We start from the raw sequence: 22,413 nt of genomic DNA, 5'->3' as shown, positions 1-22,413 counted from the left end.
CCCTCAATGACAACATTCTGCAAAATAGAATAGTAAAATATGATCGACATTGACACAATCTACCTACCTTATTCAGATTTCCACAGTTGTACTTGTACTTGTGTGTGTGTGTGTGTGTGTGTGTGTGTGTGTGTGTGTTCAGTATGATTTTATCACCTATGCAGGATTCCCCACTATCGCAGTCAAGATACTAAACATATCCCACAAGGATCTCTCATGTGGTCTTTATATAACCACACTCTCCACCTTCCCCTCCCCCCCAACTCATGTCTCCAGTCCTTGGCAACCACTAGGCTGTCCCCCATTTCTAAAATTTTGTCACTTCAAAATATTATGTAAGTAGAGTCACACAATATGCCATGTTTTTTAGGACTGGCTTTTTTTTCATTCAGCATAATCCCCTGGAGATTTGTCCAAGTTGTTGTGTGTATCAACAGTCTTTTCCTTTTTATTACTGAGTAGTATTCCAGGGTATGTATGCACCACAGTTTACCAATTGCTTGTTGAAGGGCAGACAGACTGATTCTAATTTTACAGTATCACAAATAAAGCTGTTATAAACACTGTGTGTGTTTTCATATGAATATTAGGTTTCATTTTTCTACAATAAATGCCCCAAAGTAGAATTGTTAAGTCATATGAAAATTGCAGTTTTTTTAATTTTTTTAAAGTTCATTTGGAAAGAGAGACAGACAAGAGGGGGGGCAGAGAGAAAGGGGGAGAGAGAGAATCCCAAGCAGGCTCCACACTGTCAGCACAGAGTTGGATGCAGGGCTCAAACTCACAAACCATGAGACCCTGACCTGAGCTGAAATCAAGAGTTGGCCACTTAATCAACTGAGCCACCCAAGTGCCCCTGCAGTTTTCTTTTATAAGAAACTGCCAAACTTCTCCAATACGGCTGTATAATTTCACATTCCCACCAGCAACATACATGTAGTTCAGTTTCACTATATCCTCACTAGCATTTGCTCTGGTCACTATATACTATCCATTCTGATAGGTATGTAGAGCTATCTTACCATGGTTTTAATTTGCATTTCCTAATAGATAATAATGTCGAATACCTGTTCACATGCCTACTTGCTATCTGTATGCCTTCTTAACTAACATATCTATTCATATCTTTTGCCATTTTGCACTTGGATTTTTTACATGAATTTGGTTGACTTTTGAAAAAAATTTTTGTATTCTAGATATAAGTTTTTGTTGGAATGTAGTTCCCAAATATTTTCTCCCAGTCTATATATTATCTTTTCATCCTTTTCACATGGGTTTTCAGAAAGCAAAAATGTTTAACTCTGATTAAATCTGATTTATCAACTTTCATTTTATGCATGTTTTGGGGTCAAGTCTAAGAATTCTTTGAAAAATGGTCTTTTTCATTCATGTGTTACCACTTCTCCAGGAATCTCTAGAAAAATATAAAGTCAAATCCATACCTCACACCATAACCAGAAAACCTCCAAATGAATAAAAAAATATGTATATAAAAAAATAAAACAAAAATATTCCAGAATAATCCATAAATGAATTTACAGGTATAAATGAATACATAAGTGAATAAAATGGACAAAGGAAATAAGTAATTCACAGAATTAAAAAATTATAAATGGCACTTACACTTATGAAAAGATGCTCAGCCTCTCATAGTACAATAAAAACAAGTTAAAACTTAGACTTAAATACCAGTCTCGCATATCAGCTTGTCAATTAAAGTTTAGCCACATACTCTGTTGGCATATGTTCCAGTCAAGGTCATTTAATGAAATACAGGGCACATTTAAATGGGGTGACTATTTACAAAAAGAATACTTACAGAGCTGCAGGTTAAGGGGACCCAGCAGGCAGAGAAATTAACAAAAGCTGAAAGTTACTACCACCTTGAGGCCTGAAAGAGCAAAGACAGTAAGCAACTACCAGAACCTAGAGACAACAGAAGTAGGAGACAGAGCTGAGGTCTTTGGTAAAGGGAGTCAGTCAACCCACAGAAACCTATGAAAAGAAATGATAACAAGCTCCATGATCTCTCTCTCTCTTCCCTCTCCAGCCTCCTCATCTTCCATTCATTAGATGAACCCAACAAGATGCCGTAGGACAAGGTAGTCTCTTTAAAAAAAATTTTTTTTAATGTTTTTTAATTTATTTTTGAAGGAAAGAGACAGAGCATGAGTGGGGGAGGAGCAGAGAGAGAGGGAGACACAGAATTCAAAGCAGGCTCCAGGCTCTATGCTGTCAGCACAGAGCCTGAGACAAGGTAGTTTCTTAATGATGAACATTAAAATTAGCCTCTGATGGCCTAGATCAGTATGGAGAATGCTAAAGTGTAGATCAGGAGAAGCTATCCAGCACCGCAAGGCTATGGGGAATCATGCCCTCTTCTCGTTATTACTAAAAAAAGTACAAGGGCGCACAACCCCTATAAGAGGGTAATTACCTAAATGCAACTAACTATAGGACACCTAGCCTTTGTCCCAGCAATCCTGCTACTGGGAATTTATCTAACAGTTATACCTGCACTCATGGGAAATGTTGCATGTTCAAGGTTATTTACCGTAGCATGATACTTAATGTAAAAAGACTGAAAACATCTGGAGAAAAGTATGGAGGTTCCTCAAAAAACTAAAGTCTAAAAATAGAACTACTTTACAATTCAGCAATTGCACTATTAGGTATTTACCTAAAGGATACAAAAATACAGATTTGAAGGGGAACATGCACCCAATATTTATAGCAGCATTATCAACAACAGTCAAACTACAGAGAGAGCCCAAATGTCCATCGACGGACAAATGGATAAAGAAGATGGGGTATACATATACAAAGGAATACTATGTAGCCATAAAAAAGAATGAAATCTTGCCATTTGCAATGATGTGGATGGAGCTAGAATGTATTATGCTAAGCAAGATAAGTCAATCAGAGAAATACAAATACCATATGATTTCACTCACATGTGGAATTTAAGAAACAAAACAGATGAACATATGGGAAGGAGCAGGGAAGAGGAGAGAGGGAAACAAACCACAAGAGATTCTTAATGATAGGGAACAAATTATGGGTTGACAGAGGGAGGGAGGTGGGAGATGGGCTAGATGGGTGATGGGTACTAAGGAGGGCACCTGTGATGAGCACTGAGTGTTACATGTAAGTGATGAATCACAGAATTCTACTCCTAAAACCAATATTGCACTATATGTTAATTAAGTATTAAAATTTTAAAAAAGACTGAAAACCCACGTGTCCATTTTTAAAATAAAATAAGCTATAGTACATTTGCATAATGGTATATTATACAGCAGCCAAAAAGAATGAGGAAGACCTGTAGGCAGTGACATGGAAAGATTTCCAAGATACATTAAATTAAAAGTAAGATGCAAAACAGCATAAAGAATGCTAACTTTTTGTTAAACAGAGAGAAAAATAGTCTATATATCTCCATAAAAACAACAGGGGGATATGTAGAAATTTAATAAAAAGCTACCCTCATAGGATGAACAGGAACCAGAATGTGAATGAGACTTCTCAATAAATATATTTTTATTAATTTTTTTTACATATCCATTGATTTCTATAAATTTTGTTGTTTGCATTTTACTGATTTATTTTTGCTGATATGTATTATTTATAAAAAATGTTTTTAATTATCATGTGCTATCTTTCTTAAAACCCTAAAAAAGAGTTATTAATGGGGAGGAAAATATCAGAGTTCACTTAAAGTCTCTCCTCCTCTCTCACAAATTCTACTATCCAAAAAATCTCTCAACACAAATGTCCATTAGCCTGACAGCCTTCTGAGATCCTCCTTTACTTTACTATCCAAATAAAATTGTTTAATACCCCCTCCCAAATGCCACAAAGGTCAGATTTTTTCCTTGAGATGCCTGAAGATTTCTACTCTAGCCCCACTCTTAGCTTGAGTCTTGGTATCCACTTACAATCTGGTGTTCTCTACGTGCTGTTTTCTTTGGTCTTGCTTTACCGACATTCATCCACATTCATCCCACTTTCATTTTTACAAAGCACCATTAAAATGTGGCTGCTATAACAGAGTTTTATGGGGGCGCCTGGTGGCTCAGTTGGTTGAGCATCCGACTTCAGCTCAGGTCATGATCTCACCATCAGTGAGTTCAAGCCCCACGTCAGGCTTTATGCTGACAGCTCAGAGCCTGGAGCCTGCTTCCAATTCTGCGTCTCCCTCTCTCTCTGCTCCTCCTCTGCTCGTGCTCTGTCTCTCTGTCTCTCTCTGTTTCTGTGTCTCGCTCAAAAGTAAATAAACATTTAAATTTTTTTTAAACAAACACAGAGTTTTATGGACGGTTGAAGGTTTCAGGGGGATGTCAGGACAAACTATCAAAGACTTGGAAATGGGGCACAGTAATTGCAAAAGTAATTGCTGGGTGCCCTTTCCCTACAGTGCTGGCTCTGTCTACCAGAACCTCCAGGGGGTATGCACTGTCTTCACTGACTAGGCTATCTTACAACTCTGAAGGAGTAAGCTATAGAAACTAAGAATGACATATTTGAATTTTATCTAGGAGAAATACAATTGACTTCCATCCTGTAAAAATGATGTTCTCAAGCCTTACACTTTATTCCCCTGTAGGATATCACTCAATTTTGCATCTATTTGACATTCCTGATTACCTAAATGTGTGTGTGTGTGTGTGTGTGTGTGTGTGTGTGTGTGCTCTTCAAATTATCCTTTAAACACATGATTTTAAGCTATGAATGAAATAAAATTCTTGTAACAGAGTCATGATTTTAGGTTTTTGAAAATTATTCTTTGGTAAGGGACACAACACACCAGGAAATAAAATAAGAACTTCAAACTGAATTCTCAGACACCCTATTCCTGAAATTCTTAGCCACTCCCCATGTATTTCTCATGGGTCCTATCTCTCCTTAGGCCATGGGCGCCTGCCATGTCTGCCCAGCGCTTCCTCTCCAGACCTTCCCCAACATCCCTCTCCTTCCGGTTCCCAACATCCCAAGCATGAGGGGACAATTTCAAGATGTCTATTTCTTTATAAGGTGGAGGAATTTTACTCCGCACACCTACCTGAGACTTAGATCCTGGCCTCCTTTGGGTATGCAAGAGAGGCTTACTTAAATATTTTCTTCATAATTTAAAAAATGCATTTATTCCTGAAGTTAACACCGCTGTTGCCTGAGAATTTCTCCTTTAGTTGGCACATAGTTTCTCTTAAACATGTGACACGCTCTGCCCACAAAGCATGTGTGACACTCTAAACAAACAAACAAAAGAAAAACCTCTAACTATAACTATCCATAGCAAGAAGAGCCTCAGTATCCAATAAGAATTGGATTCTCATCAGATGCACCATCGCTCTGGAACAGGTACTGATGTGGCAAATGAGACTCCATCGGCTTCTGCTTGGGTGACTTTGGGAGACTGAGTTAGACAACTTTCAAACTTCCTTCGAACCTTAAGATTCAAAGAGATCACCATAATATTTAGTTAAAACTAAGGTTTTACTCACTACAGTGATCACACTCATTGTCTATACAGCAAAGAAGTTGTTCAAATCCCTCAAGCCCCAAACCCCTGGAAGAGTCCTGGGAGACTCAGGAATTGCTCTAAGTCACCATTACAGTTCTTCTGTGGCTGTGTTTGACATCTTCGTCGCCTGCTGGTCATCTTTACCTGCCTCTGCTTCTCCGACTCTTGAACCTTCCCTGGTATTGTTCCTGAGCTATGACTATGACATCACCACTCAGTGACATCACTCATGCATCACCAGGGCCTCCAGGCAGGCTACACTTATGTGCAGTCAAGGCTTTTCACTGACACAGCAAGAGCTTTCTCATCATGTTTATAGATCTCCAGAGATTCCCAAAAGTATGGTCCTTCCTCTCTCTGCTTCCTAAATAACTTCTACTAAGGTTGCTTTTACTATTTTACTTTTCAGATTTTTTCCAAGGCCTGTCTCAAGGAACATGGGATATATTCACCCAGGAATAGGTCAGCAGATATTAACGAGGCACCTTATAACATCTAATTTAAAGCACACATCCCTTGCATGACTCCTACCTACAGGTGAATTCCCTATCAACTCAGGGAACTCCCTTAAGATTAGAATGCAGTTTTGTATGCCTCCTGTTATATATGTTTAGATGTGCAGCCTATTCACCAATCTCTAACATCATCATCAATTAAACAGGGCATGTGACCACCCATGAACCCATGCTAGAGTTTTCCAGGTATGTTCCTGTGAGGTCTTCAGTGATTCACTGGAAGTACTCACGGATCTCAGAAAACCTGTCATGTTACAATTATAGTTTATTATATAGCAAGAGGATTCAGATTGAAGTCAGCAATGGAAAAAGGTACATAGAGCAAACTCCAGCAGAAACCAAGTACATGCTTCTAGTTCTCTTGCAGTTCATGCACGTGACCAGCCTAATTCTCCCTGTTACAACATGAGATGACACGCAGACAGTGTTGCCAACCAGGAAGGCTCACCTGAGCTTTGGTGTCCAGGCGAACTGCCCATGGGACTGACCTTCGGTCTCCAGTTCCTCCAGAGGTCAAGCTGATACCACCACCAGGTAACAAAGACACTCTTATCGAGCAGGATATTCCAAGGGCTCAGAGGTTGCCTTCCAGGAGCGAGGCAAAGGTCCATCTTTCTTTGGAATGTGCAAGGTACAGACAAACTGCAAAGTTGATTTTTTACTGTACAGTTCTGTTAGACTATCTCGTTTTGTCTTAATACAAAAACTACTTCCTCCAAAATGAAAATGCTGCTCAAATATCAATGTCAGTGTTTATCACCTCTTAGCCATGTTCCCTTCTGACTTTTCAAAACTGAATAGTCCTAATCTTTGCAGCATGGTCTGTTGAGAGGCTCTTTATTCTTTTGGTCAATTTCTTATTTCAATAATTTTATTTGACATGAAGAACAGAACTGCACCTAATAATCCAAGTATGTGCATTATACATAATTTATACATAACTTTAGGAAAATATGTGTTCAAAATATTTTCAAAATATCGTGTGTCCAAAATACTTGCTTTTGATGCTCAACATTTATAAGCATTTAGGCCAAAGAAATGGACCTTATGATGGTTAATTTTATGTGTCAACTTTGCTAGATGAAGGGATATGTAGATAACTCATTAAATATCGTTTCAATATTATATGTCTATAAGGGTATTTCCAGAAAATATTACATCTCAATTGGTGAGCTGAGTGAAGCAGATGGCCCTCCCTGATATGGGTGCACATCATCCAACCTGTTGAAAACCTGAACAGAAAAAAAAAAAAAAAAAAAAAAGGTGGAGGAAAATTGAATTCTCTCTCTTTCTTGTATCTTGAGCTAGAATACAGATCTTTTTCTGCCCTCAGTAATCCTGGTTCTCAGGCCTTCAGAACCAGACCAGAATCTACACCATTGACTCTCTGGTTCTCAGGGCTTTGAACTACACCCCCAGCTCTTCTGTGTCTCTAGACAGAGATGGCAGATTGTGGGACTTCTCATAACTGGGTGAACCAATGCCTTCTTTTACATATATAAATATAAATACACACACATAAATATGTATACTATTGACTGTTTCTTTGGCGAACCCTAACACAGACTTGTGTCTTTGTGAAACAATCAAGACCTAGGTTCCCCTCCTAGTTAAAAGCAACAAATCCAGTTCATTCAATATATACATAAAGTTCAGGAAAGTTATCCATAAATGCATTATCTTGTGTTTTCACCAATCTACATCTAATTATACCTATTCAAACAGAAAATATGGATACTTAAATAAAAAATTAAAACTTCTACATATCACAAAAGGAGAAACAAATAGTTTCTAAAAACTTAGGTAATAATTGTAATATATGTGATGGAAAAAGTTTAGTATGATTAATTTATAAACTCATAGAGAGAGAACTTTTGAATTTTTACAATTTATTTTAATTTTTTAATGTTTATTTATTTTTGAGAGAGACAGAGAGAGACAGAGAGAGACAGAGTACAAGCAGGGGAGGGGCAGAGAGGGAGGCACAGAGTCTGAAGCAGGTTCCAGGCTCTGAGCTGTCAGCACAGACCCTGACACAGGGCTCAATCTCACAAACTCCAAGATCATGACCTGAGCCGAAGTCAGATGCTTAACCAACTGAGCTATCCAGGTGTCCCTGAATTTTTACAATTTTTAAATGTCCATGGGGATAAATGAAGAGTGATGGCTAATGAATATGGGATTTCTTTTAAGGGAATAAAAAATGTTCCAAAATTATGGTGATGGTTGCACAACTCTGGGAGTATACTAAAAGCCAATGAATTGTACACTTCAAACGAGTGAATTGGTGGGGCACCTGGGTGGCCCAGTCAGTTCAGCATCTGACTTCTGCTCATGTCATGATCTCACAGTTTGTGGGTTCAAGCGCCATGTTGGGCTCTGTGCTGACAGCTCAGAGCCTGGAGCCTGCTTCAGATTCTGTGCCTCCTTCTCTCTCTTTCTCTCTGCCCCTCCCCTGCTCATGCTTGGTCTCTCTCTCTCTCTCAAAAATTAATAAACATTAAAAAATAATAATAAAAGTGGATGAATTATACGGTGTGTGAATTACACCTCAATAAAGCTGCCGTTGCCTTTAAAAAGTCCAACCTCTCTATAAATTAAATAAACTTAATGGTAGGTCAATACATAATATGCTATTTTTTTCTTGTGCTGGTGAAAGTATAGAGTAATGAATACTTTCATACAACCTCGATAATAACGTAAATTGGTACTTTTCAGGAAAACAATCAAACTTTAAAATTATGCAGGTTCCTTAACACAGCAGTTTTACTTCTAGCACTTACCCCCAGTAGATTGCAAATGTGCCCCCAATTCTTCACCTCTCCCTACATCCACTGCATTTTCCACTTGAGTATATTCCCACTCTGACTCTTGCCTCAGCCCTGTAACTTCTTGGGGCAATGAGATACTGACAATATTACACAACAAGGACAGAAAAAGTGCCTATTTCTGTTAATATTCTCACACTTCTGTCATCACCATGAGTACATGCCCAGGCTAGCCTGCTGTATATAATAAGAGGCTTGTAGAACAAGTCAAAACATCCCAATTGCCCCAGCCAACAGCCAGCCATTTCCTAGACATGTAAGCAAGCCCAGAGGAGACCAAAAGAAGCACCATCCCTAAACCCAGCCTAAATTACTGACCTAAGATTCACAGCCATCTCCCATATATATACCATGTCCCTTTACCCCTTGCATGTTTTAGTCCTTCTATTTGAAATGTCTGTTCACAGGTACTCCATCAGGCAACACACATTCATGCCTTATTTAATCCAGGAATCCTCTGTAAATGCCGCTAACATGTAAGACATTTGCTTATACTTCTGCACACTTTCTTTGTAGTCATATATGCTTTCCATGCCTTTCTGTCTCTATGTGACGAAGTCCTCCTGATCAAGGACTTAACTCTGTCTTTGGTTCCCAGTGTTTAGTCAGTGATGAAATGCTCATTAGGTGTTTGTTATATAAACTACTGAATTGACACTAGATCAGAGCTCTGGCTCTAGATTCATCACTTGGACAAATCATGCCTCCACGTTTCAGACTTCTCACCTGTGAAATGGGTACAATATCTTATCTCTCCACTTCACAACATTGTTAGAATGATCAAATTTAATTTTTTTATTTAAGTATAAAGAACATATGGTGTTATATTAGTTTCATGCGTACAATATAATAATTCAACAATTCTATACATTTCTCAGTGCTCATTAAGGTAAGTGTACTATTAATCCCCTTTATCTATTTCATCCATCCTCCCTCCTACCTCCCTTTTGGCAACCATCAGTTTGTTTTCTGTATTTAAGAATCTATTTTTTGTTTGTCTCTTTTTTCCTTCGTTCATTTGTTTTGTTGCTTAAATTCCACATATGAGTGAAATCATATGGCATTTGTCCTCTGGCAAGGGAAACAAAAGCAAAATTAAACTATTGTGACTACACCAAAATAAAAAGCTTCTGCACAGTCAAGGAAACCATCAACAAAACAAAAAGGCAATATATCGAATGGGAGAAGATATTCGCAAAATCATATATCTAATAAGAGGTTAATATCCAAAATATATAAAGAAATTACATAGGTCAACACCAGAAAAAATAAAATAATCCAGTTAAAAAGTGGGCAGAGGACCTGATGGACATTTTTCCAAAGAAGACATAAGATGGCCAACAGACATACGAAAAGATGCTCAACATCACTAACCACCAGGAAAATGCAAATCAAAACCACAATGAGATGTCACCTCACAGAATGGCTAGTCAGAATGGCTAAAATGAAAAACACAAGAAATAACAAGTGTTGGCAAGGATGAAAAGGTACTCTCATGCACTGCTGATAGGAATGAAAGGTGCATTAGCCACTGTGGAAAACAGTATGGAGGTTCCTCAAAAAATTAAAAATAGAATTATGGTCCAATACCATATGATCCAAAAACTCCACTACTGAGTATTTACCCAAAGGATACAAAAACATTGATTCAAAAAGATATATATGTACCCCTATGTTTATTGCAGCACTATTTACAATAGCCACATGATGGAAGCAACCCAAGTGTCTCCCAATAGACCAATGGATAAAGAAGATGTGGTATGTAGATACATACATAGATAGATAGCTTAGACAGATAGATAATAGATAGATAGATAGATAGATAGATAGATATAGACATATATAGATATATATAGATATATATTCCATTATGTATATAGATATCTGTATCTATAGATATAGGAGATGATGGGTGAAATAAGTGAAAGGGATTAAGGGTACACTCATTGTGATGAGCACTGAGTAATGTACAGAATTGCTGAACCATTATATTGTACACCTGAAGCTCATATAACTGTATGTTAATTATACTCGAATTGTAAAACATTTTAATAAATAACTAAATAAGATTAACCAAATCCAAATTGTCCCCTCCCCCCCAAAAAAAAACTGTCATGAGACAACTGAGAAGCACTGAGCAAGCATGGATATAGACTTACATAAACAAAGAAGAGAATTAACTGCTCCAAGAGCCATTAACTACAATCCTGTTATAAGAAGATGAAGTTTCTTTCTATTTTGCAACATGAAGCTGCCCTCAGTGAAAGGAGGACAGTGACAAAAGCAAAAAATGACTCCATCTGAGACCACAGTCAATCTTAATGGAATTCCTGGAAGCCAATGTCATGACCCTAAACCTCTTTAAAGAGAAAAACGAATGCAACCACAAATGTGAAGGAAGGGAGGGAATGGTTCTTATAACTTTCCTTTAGAAAATAAAAAACTCAAGTAAATTCTATAAAAAGGGAAAAACAAAGCCTCTCTAGGAAAATAAACTATAACACTGGCAATGGCTTTTGATAAAAACATATTGACCAAAACTTATTAGGAGAAAGAAAATTCAATCAAAGCAAACATACTGAAATAAGTAAACGAAACTTGCAAGCAACATCTTTGTTGTCACAAAGACAGACGTAAGTAACATTGCTGCTAGTCCTTTGTAAAAAGGCCCATAAAATAAAGGAAACTTTTTTTTTCTATAAAGCTCTTCATTTTCCTATTAATGAAATATAAGGAGGGATATGATCTGGAATTTTACTAGGGGGCCCAAAATTCAAACTTTCTCTGCTTAAATGGAATCAAATTAACAACCAGATGAATTATCAGTGCCATTTTTTACCAAAGCAATCAAAAAGAAATTTCAAAGTGCAGCCTGCTTAAGAATTGAGGAGCACCTATGTAATTACATGATAGGAGATACAGGCAAAAATCAGAGCAGCCATCATTGTCTTTGGGATTGCAGAGGTCTAAATAACATAGATGAGACCCACAAATAAAATATGTCAGAATCACTCAAGACCAAGATCCCTACAAGGAATATATGATAGTGGAAAGGATGAAGAAATGGGGTAAAATCATAGGGTATAGGTTACAAGCTGGTCATTATAACATCAGTGCGATAATGATCACAAACCAGTTTGGATGGAAGGAAAAAAATAATTTTAAAAAGAAGAAAATGTGTTGTGTTCTTGGAACCATCAGCAAGAAGGAGGTCTGTCCTGGTTTTCAGGAAGATATATCATTCTCTGAAGTGGAAAGAGAACGGAAGAGAGTTTTTCTCTTACTGGACAAATGCATGGCCGGACAAAAAGCCTGGCTTCTCCACATGCCCCCTTACCTGATCCTCACAATTCCAGCAGTAGACATTACTGCTCCCATTTTACAAATGTGAGTAACAATTTAATGAGTGCTTCTCGTGTGCAAGGAATTACACTAAAGACTTCTCGTGGATCATCTCATTTAAGCCTCACGACAACTACTGAGTGCCAATGCGATCCCATTTTACAGAAGTGGAAACTGGGGCTCAGAATGTTTAAGTCACTTGTGTATGGTCATGCATGCACTAACCGTGGAGCTGGGATTTTTAAGAGGCCTGGACTCCCCTTATATCACATGCTCTTCCCATTACAGTAAATAAAAAATTTTATATGAGAATGAGCCACAGAAAGCATGCTGATGAAGAAACTGACCCATGTAAGACCAGGCCATCAGTGGCAAAATGTGTCTGGGTTTGACCCTCAGTCTACCTCTCCTTCTAGGACCCAGCAAGACCAGAATGAAATCTACCAAATCAGCTAACTCTCTGTCTGAAGGTTTCTCATCCTGGAAAGAAGAGGCACCTAAAAAGAAGTCATTTTAAAAAACGAAGTCTGTAACGGGAAGTCACTTAAAAACTCCCTTAAGAACTTACTTTCATAATAATATAATCAGATGGCCAGCTGGTTTATGGTGTAATTCCAAAAATCACTTTAGCTAGCATGTGTCAAGCTGCCTAGACCTGAGCCAGCCCAGGACAGGGGCAACCAGTGTTAAACCCATTCATTCCCAGAGTCTATGGCTTAGGCAGATAATCATGAATGTTAGTTCTGATACCTTGTGCTGATTCCTTTCTCTGTGTGGACACAGGCAGAAATCACTGAATGACCCCATTTGAACAATAAGAAGTAAATGTCAATCTTCCTTGAGAATCATCAAGAGAGATGCTCGCTGATGGCTAGCATATCCATCTCACAGACCTGAGCTTTGAGTTCCCAAACCTGTCAAAGAGAATAGAAACTCTGGAGTAAAGAGCAAAGGCATCACAATTAATTCCATAGCCATAATGCAGTCATGCTGTGTTAGATTGTGTCTGCCCTCACAGAGGTTACAACCTAGCAGGGGAGGGAGACACTGAATAAATAATGATAAGAATGAAAAATGGCATGCATGAAAAGAGATATGGAGCCTGGGGACCTGACATAATGTGCAGCCAGGAGGGGGTGGGGGGTACTGCATCCATAAAGGCTTCCCTGCGCTTGTGTGTGTACGTGTGGGTGTGTGTGCATGTGCAAGATAGATAGAGAGACGGGGCTCAATGAGTGATGTTGAAAACAGAGATCAATATCCTCGGAAGAGGAACAACATACAAGCATACTGACGAGAAATAAAGAACATGACAGAACATTCAGGAACTAAAAGAAAAGTGTGACTGGAGCAGAAGGCACAGTGGAGAAGAGGCCTGAGGACACAGCTGGAGACGTAGACAGAGATATTCTGATTTCATTCCTTGGCCTCGTGAGCTTATTTAACAAGTCTGCTCACGAGAGATGGATCTGCTCTCAGTGTTCTGCCAAAATCCAGCGTAAGAGCCTACAAGACAGAAGGCCAGACCACATGATACATCTACCAAGGCAACAACGCCGTCCTATCAACCTCGTGAGAAACAGCCCACCAGCCCTCTACCCCAGAGTCAATAGTACAGTTCTGCCATTTGGCTAGGAAAGCATGTTTTGATTTTCTTTTCTGGTTAATCATAGCTCATCAGCATAGAGACAGAGGGATCCCTTGTGCTGTGAAAGACAATTTATTGATTCCCTGTGGTAAGAACTTAAATATCTACTGGTTGCTGAATTTTACACATGGGCCAAATATCCACCTCCTTAAGCCAAAACTGACTTTCTAACTGATCAATATAAAAGTTTCTTCGATTCTAAAACCCAGTCAGTAGGATCCCAGAAATTCAGAGCCTACCTATCCTACAATTTCTGTGCCTCTTAATCAGCACCGTAAAGAACAGTAATTGATAACATAATTTAACTTAGTAATTCTGAATATGTTTATGTTAATTAATCCCTCATGAGAATTTCACAGAATTATCAGTAAATGAGTTCTGCCCCAAAAGCCCTCTTTCACAAGAAAAGTTTACGAAAAACGTGCACTCAAGCTTTCTCTTGCTGCTCTGCCAAGTGTTTGAACACAAGTCTGAAAAATAAGTAGCCGTGTCTAATGATTACACTTTCCATTTCCACGCGCAGTTCCAGGAGCAGATGCGGGCGGCCCCATAACATATGTTTAAAATGTTTCTACATTCTAGCAAATATCCAACGGGAAACTGGAAAAGTGAGTTCAAAATCGATACCTAATATCCAGGTCTTGAATGCATAGAGATAAAAACCCCAGGTTTTCAACTGAATTTTTCAATTAATAGCGTATCATCGGAGGTATTCAAACATATGCCGGAAGTCAGAAGGACGCAGTCCAGAGAAGAGTTAAACAAGGCTCACTGGTCTGAGCAGCTTTGCAGTAGGAAGCCTCAGTCCCTGTGGCATGTTTTCACTTCTCGAAGGAGCCCGGTCAGGCTAGACATTGACAGTTTTCACCAGAGTTTGACGAAGAGCAAAAAAGATAGAAAACTGTGACTCGTGTACTAAACATGAGACTATTAAAAAGCAAAACCTCAGCTCAGGGCAAATGTTTATGATAATCATCAGCTTTCAACTCCAGAAGAATATTGAATGGTAGGAGATCAGAAAGATTTCCAAAGGGGAGAGTTAGGATTGCCAGGTAAAACACAAAACGTCCAGTTAAATTTGAATTTCAGACAAACACTGAGTAAATGTTTCGTTTAAGTATGCCCCGTGCAACACGGATGGTATTTTTATTTGCTAAATCTGGCAAGCGTAGCAATAGGAAACTATTTTTTATTTTTATTTTTATTTTTAATGCCCTCCTGCTTTATCAGGATTTGAGTATGCAAGCTTGGCAGGGAGGTGCCGATACTAAATTGATCTTCATACAAAAGGGAGAGATATGGATGCCCAGGCAAAAGCTGGGAAGATTAGCGCCAGCATGGAAAGGGTGAAAAGACATTTGGCAGAGGTCTGAAGGGCACAGGAGAAGGGGCGCAAGGAAGGAACGCTGAAGATATTTTATGCCATTTTCCTGAGGTGTAAAATCATCCTCCTCATCCTCTACGAATACATCAGGAAAATCTACGTTGCTCACTAATGCACTGGGGTAAGGGTAAATTCTAGAGTAAATTCTTTCTTGCCACTAAAAGGTGCCGAGCCCTACTTAAAGTCTGGCGCAAAACAGCCAACATATGGATTGCATGAATAATTGGAGAGAGGCTTCAAGGAAGAGCAAATCCACATATATTTGTTTCAGCCTCTATACCAGGAGGTCTACAAACCCACCCTGAATAATCGTGAACCAAAGTAGAAAAGGTTCTGCTTAGGGCCAGTGGATGGCATCTCCTGAGCAAATATAAAAGAGTTTGCTACCAAACCAGACTAAAACCACTAAACCTACCCATACAAAGATTTTTTCACTATTGTTGTTAAACATTGGCCTAATGCTATAAAGGTTAAACACTGACACAGCATTGTTAACGCAATGCCCTGTGAATTAACTTTAACTAACTTAGTTACCTAAATTAACTAAATTTTTAGCTTCTTGTTTCCTTTTTTAACAATAAGGTTGACTGTCTTACAAACACTTTGCAGCTACTTTATAACATAATACATTTATAGAAATGAAATAAATTTCAGTAGCCTGAAGCAATGAACTACACCATAAAACATCTCTGAAATCTTTTTGAATGCCAGCTTTCAAAGCAAAAACTTGGAAATGTGATTCCATTTTGATGACAAACACCTGCAATAAACTAAGAACATTTTTCCAAACCACTCTCCCAGTTCCACTGAACATCAAAGTGCTATTTGGTTAAGTTTGAGGGGAGAGGGTTATTGTTGTTAAAAATGTTTTGTATCATTCAGAGAGAACTTAAATCAGTGAACCCACACGTGTCACTGCCACAGGGCGTGCCAAAGTTCAGGTGTCTCGCTGATTCTTTTTTTTTTTTTTTTGGACATTGTATGTCTTGTCTGAATACAGCAGTTTCCATCCGTAGAAGACAGAGGACGAGATTACTCCATGGCTGGTGTGAAAAATCACAACATGAGTATCTGATAAACAGTGTGCCAGGCATGTAGGGGTGATTGATAAACACTCACTGAATCATTAAGTATTTCTTTACCTTTCCCCTAACTTTACAAAGAAACTTGAATGAAGGGAAAATGAACTCTAAATGTATTTTGTAAATAACATAAATGATTCTATACACATATACATTCTAAGTGCATTTTCTCTTTTTTAAAGGATATTTTGGAAATAAAGTAAAAAAAAATGCCTCTATTTACATAACATTCCTACTGTGACCTGGTGGCTGGACATAAAAAATGACGACTGTTACTGTGTGAATTAGGAACAGCATATAGACCAAGGATTCTCAATCTTCACTACACATTAATATCACCTCAATTGCTCTTTTAACACCTGGATTTCCAGGCTTTATTCACACCTACTTAACCAAAACCTGTGTAGGTAGAACCCAGGCATCAGTATTTTTAAAAAAGGGATTTAATTATGTAATCAAGGTTGAGAGTGGCTGATACAGACTCTTATTCTACTCTTTGGCCCCCAAAATTGTGCATATAACTCTATTCTACACAAAGAATAGATAAAAACTCATCCTCCGTTCGTGAGACATTGAGGTATTGTCCCTCCCTGGCTGAGAAGCATTCATCTTCCTTTTCATTATGTTCCCAGACAGCAGTCACAAAAATGTTACACAGCTGACCCTTGAATAACAAGGGAGTTAGGAGCACCAACCCCTATGGAGTCAAGAATCCACATATAAACTTTTGAATCTCCCAAAATTCAACTACTAATAACCTACTGTTAACAGGAAGCCCTACCAGTTAAAACATGAACAGTCAATTAACACATATTTTGCGTATTATATGTATGTATACTGTATTCTAACAATAAACTAGAGAAAAGAAAATGTTATTAAGAAAATCACAAAGAAGAGTGTAAGTGGACCCACACAGTTCAAACCCATGTTGTTCAAAGGACAACTGTAATTAAAAAAAAAAATGGGGGGGTGTTGAATGTTCTATGTTCCTCTTCCAGTAAGGTTCCTCTTATGGTGCTCTAACTGAATAAATTTATAAACATTAATGTTTAAAAGAAATGCACAAGTTCTTTTAAGAAATGGCTAATAGAGACAGAATTTGGGGTCAGGCAGGGTCAAGTTGGGAACTACTACTCTAGTTTTGGATGTATTGGTGCCTGAGTTGCCCATGAGTCAGTCACCAGGTGGCTTTAAGCAGCAGGAGGAGGACTAGCCAAATCCACTGCGCTCAAGTCCCAAGTCCCCACAGGTATGAAGGATGAGACAAGGAAACAAGGAAACACTCAAGAGAGTCCACATCCTCACGGGTAGAAGGTCCCCTGTGCCCTGCTCTTGGGATTACAAGAAACAGAGTCCCATTGGCTGCCTCGAGTCATGAGGACTTAGTAGGTGGCTACTTGGGGGCAGTAAGAGGAATGTGAATTCCAAACCTCGAAATGGTCCCACTCAACAACAGCTGTCTATTGAACCTCTGCCAAAAGGAGATACGGCACTGCTCCCTGTATCTCCTACCTTCTCAGCCTTCCTCCCCTCATACTGCATGGCTCTCTGCCAACCTACTGTTTGTTTACTGAAGCAAACAGCTGCCTATGCCTTCCCAGGAACATTGTTGCTTTTGTCTCTCTCTGGAACTTTTCAGCTTTCTCTCCCAAGGCCCAAGCATATCAGAAGCTCCCATGTGGCATTCAGGCATCAGTGTCTTGTAAAGCTCTCCAGAGGAGTCCAATGTGCAACCACAGTAGAGAACCACTGCACCTTGTTCTTACAAGGAATATGTGCAAGGCAAAGTGGACCTACACGTGCAGATTTAGCCCAAAACAAAGAAAATTTGAAGATGACATCTCAAAATCCCTGGAAATTCTGTTCTCCTTGCATTTCAAGTTTAACTCAGTGTTTCATTTCTCTTTCTATAAGTATAAATCTATTTACATGTATTTTAGTATTTTAACTGTGTTGTTTTTAAAGGCAAGCAAATACTGCCTTAGGAAGTTATGGTCTCCGGGCAATCACTTCCTGGAGAAACCAGTAAGTAGTCAAGAGATTGAGGCTCTCTAATGAGTCAAGACTGACATCTAGTGGTGACTACCTCTGAACTGCAAATACAAATCTCAACTTTTAACAAAGCTCTTGGGCAAGTTGGCTGTCAATTCCAACAATTTATCTGCCTGAAACAAAATACACCTATTAGTAAAAGGAGCTTTGCCATTTTCAAGTTATGTGTGAAAATATGTCCAGGATAAATCATTGATATTGAACTGAACTTATAAAGGAAAAGCAACTTCTTGATTCTGTCAAGTAAGTCTGTTTTGGTGAATTTCAAAGGTTATATGACTGATATGATGAGAATTCAGAGGTTCTGTGACTGATAGGATGAAAGTAAGTGGCCGTTACAAAATAGTTTATATACACCCAAAATGAAATGGGTAGTGATAAAATCTTAGCTTTTGGTGTGGGTTGAATGGTGACCCCTGAAAAGAGCGGTCCACATCCTAACCCCCAGAACCTGTGAATGTGATCTTATTTCGATAAACAGTCTCTGAAGATATATAAATTAGGAATCCCAGATGAGATCGTGCTGGATTATCCAGATGAGCCCTAAATCCAATGACAAATGTCCTCATAAGGGACACAGAAAAGAGGGGAACACACAGGGAGAAGGAGTCAAATGCGAAGATGAAGGCAAAGATCAGACTTAATGCAGCCACAAGCCAGGAAACACCTGAAGCACCAGAAGCTAGAAGAGGCAACGAAAGAATCTCCATTAGACATTTCAGAGGGATTGTGGCTCTGCTGACACCTTGACTTCAGACTCCTAGCTTCCAAAAAGGTGAAAGAATAAATTTTTGTTGTATTAAGACACTCATTTTGTGGTCATTTGTGACAGCAGCCACAGAATACTAAAGATGTGATAGATGAGATAGATAGATAGATAGATAGATAGATAGATAGATAGATGATAGATAAATAGATAGATGATAGATAGATAGATAGATAGATAGATAGATAGATAGATAGATAATAGATAGATAGATAGATAGATAGATAGATAGATAGATAATGGAATATTAGTAATCAAAATGAATGAAATCTTGCCACTTGCAACAACGCGGATGGAATTACAGTGTATTATGCTAAGCAAAATAAGTCAGTCAAGAGAAAGACAGATACCATGTGATTTCACTCATGTGGAATTTGAGAAACACAACAGATAAACATAGGAGAAGGTAAGGAAAAATAAGATTAAAAACTGAGAGGGAGGCAAACCATAAGAGAGTCTAAAATACAGAGAGCAAACTCAGTGTTGCTGGAGGGTTTGGGTGTGGGGGAATGGGCTAAATGGGTGATGGGCATTAAGGGGGGCACTAGTAGTGATGAGCACTGGGTGTTATATGTAAGAGATGAATCACTAAATTCTACTCCTAAAACCATTATTACACTACACGTTAACTAACTTGGATTTAAATAAAATTTTTTAAAAAAGAAAACGAATGCAGTTTATTATTCCTTCCTCTGCAGCATACTCCTTCAGGAAATAAAAATAGCATGTTTAGGAATTAACTAGGTACCTAAAGTTTTTTTGTTGTTGTTTGCTTGTTTTGTTTCATTTAGTTTTGTTTACACAGGAGAGAGAATCGGCTTGACTTGAGGATGCCTCTCAAGGTAAAGTACTTCATTTTTGGCCAATACCAAGTAAAATTAGGAGGTGCTTAATGATTTGGTCCAACAGAAATCAAGGGGAAAAATGTAAAGCAGCCAGTAAACCTTTCCGGAACATTTGCTCAATTGGCGTGAAGAGCTTATACCCAAGCCTGAGACTGACTGCTAGAAATAGATGCCTAAAGGTTTTTTTTAATAGGATACATGTAAATTCATTAGTCTACAATACTACAGAATGCTACTCAATAAATATTTCACTGCCTAACCATCATTTCCAAAAGTATTTTGGTTATCAAAATGTTTGTTTCAGAAGGTTCTCACTAAAAATGCTAAAGCTGAAAGACCAGTCAACTAAAAATCTCCTAAGAAAGTGAAGCAACAAGAATTTTGCCTAAATATGCATACATGAAACCAGAATGACTCAAGTGTCAGGTCCAGTTGGGACCATGTTGTAAATTCAACAGGAATTCAATTCATGAATTTCCCATCATGTGAGGTATCTGGACGATATGTGAACACTGAAAACAACAATGTCAATACAATTGAATGCAGACATTAATAAACCTGTCATTTGGATCAGCAGATAATCTTGTAACTGAATATTTGGATATTTGGGGGAAGGAAATGTACAAATCATCAAAGGCGGCAAATTCCCTTCAGGAATTGTGGTATCCACACATTGTATCACAGGTTTGGTTTGACTGAATAATGCATGAAGATGTCTGTTTTAAATTATTCACTGACTACAGAGTTGACAAGTAACCACTGAAGAACCAGGAGATTAGCCACCAGGAGCCTCCATTTGATGTCTGACTCAGTGAAGGCTGTTTTTTCTCTAGAGAATGAGAGGTTCTATGTAATATGAGACTAAGGAAGTAAGGTAGAGTCTGTGGTATGCTCACAAGATGTTGCTTTAAATGTGCTGATAGAATTCTGGAGCCCACAAGTCTACAAATGAGTGCCATTGAAATCCACACCTGGGTCTATAGCACTTTGATATGTCAAAGGGGTAGGTTCTGCCATTTTTCTTACTAAGTATATTGAAACATAACACTACATAAAATTTAAAATTACTCTGTAGGGTCAAATGAGCATTTTTTTAGAGAATGCACAATGTCCCTAGGAGAAGAGGGTGCTGTCTTTGTTGAATTGACTCCATTATTTTTCATGCATGTTGTTTTCAAAAATTTTTAGAGACACTTTAAAAGAAGGAAGGGAGCTTCTCAAATAATGATGGCTGTCATTTAATTAATCCATGATAAATAACATTGATAAAATAGATAAAAAATCAAAAGCTCAGAATGGTTGAAGAACTTTCTCCAACATCACAGAAGTACAGTTCTTCTCTCCCAAAGCCTGTGCTACTTCCTGGTTGATGGCAATATGCTGCCTAATAGGACCTTAAAAAGTCTTTCTCATCAGCTGACCACGGGCCAAGAGCCTCTCTTCCCTAGTTCAAATGGACTCTGCTGGAACTCTGTAAAGGACCATGTCTCTGCATCTTTACATATGCAACATCTATCATGGTGATCATTTATTTTAATAAATTGGGTTTTCCTTTTCTTCTTTTTTTTAAGTTTATTTATTTATTTTGACAAAGAGAGCAAGTTGGGGAGAGACAGAGAGACAGAGAGAGAGAGAGAGAGAGAGAGAGAGAGAGAGAGGATCCCAAGCAGGCTCCACACTGTCAGCGCAGAGCCCAATATGGGTCTCAAACCCACAAACTGTGAGATCATGACCTAAGCCAAAATGAAGAGTCAGATACAACCTACTGAGCCACCCAGGTGCCCCTCACAGTGATCATTTAAACTCACTAAGTACTCAGTAAGTATTCATAAAGTACTCAATAAGTGTTTACTGAATGAACAGATAAAAGGTACAGAAAAAAGGAGGAGCATTTAAGAGAAAATATTTCAGGTGAATTTTCCACTTCCATACATGAGTGTCAGTCATATATATATATATATAGTCATATATATATATATATATATATATATATAGTCATATATATATATATAGTCATATATATATATAGTCATATATATATATATGTTTATATATAAACAACCCAATAATGTTGATCCATAAAACACATCTAAGTAGCTCAATGTTCAATAAATGCAAACTATGGCAGTGTGAATCTGGATCACAATTTGGGAAACTTAGAGGTCGATGAAGAAGGAAATTTGATAACAGGCTTTTATAATGTTCAAGTGTATGACCCAAATAAATTATCCTAAAGTGATGTCCAAGGTTTGGCCCAAATGTGATGAAAATATAACAAATCTGAGTTAGAAAGTAATTAGCAGTTTGATTATTTAAAATCACTGAATTTTCCTCCTCTGGTTTCTGGCTGGAGTACCATGAACCCTGCTACCTCTCAGGCTTAGTTTCTGCCAACAGCCAATCTAAAGGATTACTCACCAAAGAAAA

The 22,413-nt window shown here is 38.1% G+C and overlaps 1 long non-coding RNA gene across 1 annotated transcript; it reads left to right on the top strand.

Annotated features, from left to right (window-relative positions):
- The first annotated feature begins 4,516 nt into the window (after positions 1–4,516).
- On the top strand, positions 4,517–21,542 carry LOC123610669. Its single transcript, XR_006718239.1, has 2 exons — positions 4,517–6,573; positions 19,947–21,542. It is a non-coding gene; the product is annotated as an uncharacterized LOC123610669 (long non-coding RNA).
- Positions 21,543–22,413: the final 871 nt, after the last annotated feature.

This window comes from Leopardus geoffroyi, chromosome C2 (assembly GCF_018350155.1).
Source record: "Leopardus geoffroyi isolate Oge1 chromosome C2, O.geoffroyi_Oge1_pat1.0, whole genome shotgun sequence".
NCBI classification, from domain to species: domain Eukaryota; kingdom Metazoa; phylum Chordata; class Mammalia; order Carnivora; family Felidae; genus Leopardus; species Leopardus geoffroyi.
This window is presented reverse-complemented; position numbering and strand designations above follow the sequence as displayed.